Here is a 5,019-nt window from a genome sequence, read left to right on the forward strand (position 1 = left end):
CCCTGGGAGTCCAAGAAAACTCTGGTGATGTGAGAGGTGTGTGTGACTCTGGGGCAACTTCCTTGAGTAGGCAGCTAGCGTGATTCCAGGCACCAGCACGAGACACTGGCCTGGGAACTGGAGGACAGCCATAGCAGACCAGAGGAGGGAAGACAGCAGGCTGTTGTGCTGGACTGAAGGACTTCTCATCTGATCATTCCTGCCTTCTCAGTACTGTGGGAATGAAACACAGAGGTGAAGGCAGTGCCTGCTGTGGAGGACAACGGGTAGACAGGCATTAGAGAAAGATTCGTTAGTACAAATAATACAGAAGATAGATGATGGCTGGATGGATAGACGGACGGATGGATAGACAGACAGGCAGGCAGGCAGGCAGATTATAGACAGGTCTAGTGTACTCTGGCTAGTTTATGACAGACACACGCACAGAAAATGGGGAAAGAGATAGCTGTCAACCGTTGTTATTGCAGAGGGTTAAAAGGCACATTCACATTCTGTACTATACCAAATACTACAGCATCTGGGTACTGTCGCAGCATTGCTGTGTAACTCAGAAAAAAGAAAACAAGACACACTCAGCCGGGCGTTGGTGGCGCACGCCTTTAATCCCAGCACTGGGGAGGCAGAGGCAGGCGGATCTCTGTGAGTTCGAGGCTGGGCTGGACCGACAGCCTCCAAAACAATACAGAGAAACCCTGTCTCGTAAAACCAAAAAAAAAAAAAAAAAAAAAAAAAAACAAGACACACCCAACTTGGGGACACAAAGCCTTTGAGCTTCAGGACTGTGATGAACAGGGAGGGCCCTTAGACCAGCTGTCCTGAGGAGCCTCCCATGACTGCTGCCACCCATCAGTTCTGAGTGGAGATGAGGCTCCTCCTGCCTTCTCTGGGCTGCAGACTTGGGGATCTCTTTTTCACTCCCTAGCCTCTAGTTCTTCTCCTTTCCCAAGGCCAAGGTCACTTTGGAGAATGGAAGAGGGTGGTGGTTTCTTCAGACTCATTTCCTTCTCTCCCATCCCCATCACTCTTCGTGGCTCTACATCTGTTTCCCTCTCTGCCACGTTTGTCTTATTTTAAGGACAGCTCTCACTGAAGGAGCTGGACTGCTGTGCTTCGGGGCCTGGCCTAGTGCCTGGATCGGCATTGACCAGATTAAAGGCCTCTACCACCAGACAGGGAAGTGGCACACAATGCCGCTAAGCAAGGCCAGGACCATGGACAAGTCATTTCAGATGTCTGCATTTGTTTTCTGGGCTGTCTCCTGGCTCTGTTTTGAAGACAGCTCCAAAAATAGACATAAAGGCATCTTAAATAGCAAAGGAGATGCTGTGCCCTACAACATCTTGCTGCGTGCTTATTTCTTGATTTTTCCCCCCGAATTGGGGGAGGTACGACAGGTGCCAACTAATATAATGCATCTCCTCAGATCTGTTCGCCCGAGTTAGTCAGTATAGACTGGGTTTGCTGTGATAACAACCACCACCAGAGACTTCCACTGAAAACATGCTTCATTCCCCAGTAACAGCCATGACTGTCTTCATCAGGGATTCTGGATTACCTGCAGAGACCTGCAACAAGGCCTAGTCTGAGGTGGTGAAAGCCCCTCACCTGAGAGTCCAGCCATTCTCTCCTGTTCCCCCACCCCTCCCAACTTTATGTTACTCTGCCCCAAGGTCCTGGGAGGTATGAGAGTACCCGGAGTGTTTAGGGTTGATAGAAGAAGGGAGTCCATCTATGCAACCATGGTGAAGTTGTCCTTCATTCCAGGGTTCACCTATGTTCCTATAAGCAACCCTTCACCCATACTTCTGGAAGTAAGCTCATTAGACTCATTGGATGACCACACTGAACTTGTGTTACTTTGGTCTGTCATTGGTGTCTTCTGTGGGGGAGTAGACAGTGATTATGTCTTCTAGGAAAAGTCCGCACAACAACACCAAGAACCCAGTATCTTAAGACAGCAAAGCTTTGGACTTTAGTCCTACTGCCCGACCATCCTGTCTGTTACTCTGGTCTCATGCCAGGATGGAGCTGACACAGCAGCCCCCATCTGAGTATTCACAGATGGTGCAGCCGGAAGAAAGCTCTGGGGGTTTGCACTGGTGATTAAATGTCCTGGCTCAGAAATGTCCCATCACAAATCATTTGCAGGTCTAATGATGTCCCCCCATCCCTAGGGGGAAAGGGAGTGTGGACAACTGCAGTGAGAGTCCTGCACAGTTCCCAAAGCAGCTCTGTTGGGAGGTGGTGGAGGCTGAGAGAAGAACCTCGGGTTACTGGGAGTGTGATTACAAAGGGGACTGCAGGATCCTGGTCCCTTCCACTTTCTTTGGTTCCTGGTTTCCAAGTGGACAATTAACTCTACCATGCCCTTGCCATGATGTGTTAGTGTACTCCAGGCCAGGACAAAGGTTATCTTTCCAATAATAATGGACTGGAAGCCTCTAAACTGTGGGAATAAACATCTTCTCTTTAGACACTGCTTGCCCCTGGCATTGTGGTATAGTGACAGGAATGTGTTTGACACATATTCCAAATCACTACCACATGACCCCATCGTGGGGGCCAAGGGAGGAATCACAGATCATCCACGAGAAGGTTTTGTTTCATGTAATAATTGTCCATTTGGTCTTTTTTGTATCTAATCATAATTTATGACATTCTGGAAGCAAGTATGTGGGCACAAGGAAAAAAACCAGCATTCTCATTGTAGAAAATGGAAAGAAGAACACACTAAGGATCAATAATTTAAAATGTTCCTGTCATCAAAGTTTCTTTCCACACATTTTCCAAATGCATTTTTAATTAAATTGTATTTATTTACTGGAGGGCATCACACAAGCATGCCACAGCATGTGTGTGAAGGTCAGAGGACAACTTGTGGGAATTGGTTGTCTCCTTCCACCATGTGAGTCTTGGCACTGAACTGATTGCCAGGCTTGGCAGCAAGTGCCCTTATGTCCTGCGCCATCTTGCCAGCCTTAACGTGCACTTCCAAGGGCAGTTCTTAAATTTATTTATTTTTACTTTATGTGCATTGGTGTTTTGCCTGCATGTACATCTATGTGAGGGTGTCAGGTCCCCTAGAACTAGAGTTACAGACAGTTGTGAGCCACCCTGTGGGTGCTGGGAATTGAACCCAGGTCTTCTGGAAGAGCCGTCAGTGCTCTTAACTGCTGAGCCCTCTCTCCAGCCCCTCAAGGACAGTTTGATTAGAATAAAATTCATATAACATTAAACTCAACACGAGAAGTTGTGCTTTAGCGTATCAGAGCCACACAGGCTTCGCTGAAAACTGATTTCAGAATGTTCTAATCACCCAGTGACAAGGTTATTGACAGTCACTCCCTCCCCACAGCCCCCCCCCAAACATTCATCTGTTTTCCATCTCTGTAGATTTGTCTGTTCTAGATACCTCATATGCATGGAATCATGTGCTATGTGACCTTTGCCTTCTGGCCCCTTCCACTAAGCATCATGCTTCCAAGAATATCTGTGTTGGAGCACGTGAGTATGCACATTTTACAAAACAAGTTGAGATTATAGTAAGCAAGCATCACCTTGTCTTAAACATGTTTTACATATTTTAAGCAATTTCCTTTCATCATTAAATCTTTGAAAAGTAGCAAATGAAGCCTGGTACAGACCTGTAATCCCAGTTTCTAGGGAGGCTGAGGCAGGAGAATCACAATGTCAAGGCCAGCCTGGGATATAGAGGTCATTTAAGACCAGCCTGGTCAATGGAGTGAGAAAGTGAGGGCTGGCGAGACAGATTACTGGTAAGGTCACTTGCCACCAAGCCTGACAACCCGAGTTCGATTCTCAAAACCCACATGATGAAAATAGAGAACCAACTAACTTCCCACAAGCTGTCCCCCGACTTCCCAAGCACACCATGGTACACCCACATACAAATAAATAAACAAGTGTAAAAGAAATAAAAAATGAAAAGGGGATCAATTGTACAGCTCAGTAGTAGAGACCTTGCCTGGCATGCACCAGGCCGTAGGTTCAAGCCCAGGTAGAAGAAGGAGGCAAAGGAAACCGAAAACGTTTTAACAGTTCTAAACATTTGTGTCTTGGTTTCCAAGGAGAATCAGTTCTAGGGTCTGTCGACAAATGGAGCCCGAGCACTCGTGGCCCTGTGTGAAACGTTTTAGTGTTTGCACACACCCATGCACCCCTCCTGTGCATACCAGGGTCTCTGCAGCACTGACACAGAACCATCAGGCGGCCCTGTGATGCTGGTACGGCCCTGTAAAGGAATGTGAGCAGAGGAAAGTTGCCCACGTTCCATCAGGATGCAATCAGGAAGACGGTGCTTTTTGAGCTGCAGTGTGTGAGCCTGTGCACACAGAACCCGTGGACACGGAGAGCCAGCTGTACAACGGCACTGTGTGTGCGCCATGTTGACTCGAAGCCTCCATGTTTGTCTCACACCCTCCGTGCTTACTGATAGCTTTTTTTGGATGGGAGCAAAACTTTGACAAGCATCTACTCACATTTATTTCAGCAGCCTGCCCTGTTCTTCCTTTAGGAAGATGCCCAGTAATGGACTTGAGACTGAAATGTAAAGCTTTTCCCAAAGTTCAGACCCAATATCGTCAAGCCACTCACCACAGTAAAGCCTAATTTATTAGACGGCGGGAAGGCCTGGTACCACCTGGGGTGGGTTCTCTCTCCTCATCTCTTCTGGTTGGTCGACCATCTCTGCTCCAACCCAGAATGGCCCTCCTTGTCCCCAGCACACCAGACCCTCTATTGGTCATCCTCACAGGCTGTGCCCTGAACACCCTTTCCAGTCTCTGCCCTGCTCCTCACTCACGTCTGCCATGGCCCTTAGACAAAAGCAGCCCCTCCAGCCTTATCTCCACCCTCGGTAGTTGCACTGTTACTTTTTTCTCCTTAGCATTTATCACCTTCTAATCAACCACACCATTTACTTAACTTATTTTATTATTCTGGCCCACCGCAATTAATCATTAGAGCCTGGCCCTATGCCTGGCATGAGTAGGCACA

The sequence above is a fragment of the Mesocricetus auratus genome, unplaced genomic scaffold, assembly GCF_017639785.1.
Source record: "Mesocricetus auratus isolate SY011 unplaced genomic scaffold, BCM_Maur_2.0 Super-Scaffold_100004, whole genome shotgun sequence".
Classification (NCBI taxonomy): Eukaryota; Metazoa; Chordata; class Mammalia; order Rodentia; family Cricetidae; genus Mesocricetus; species Mesocricetus auratus.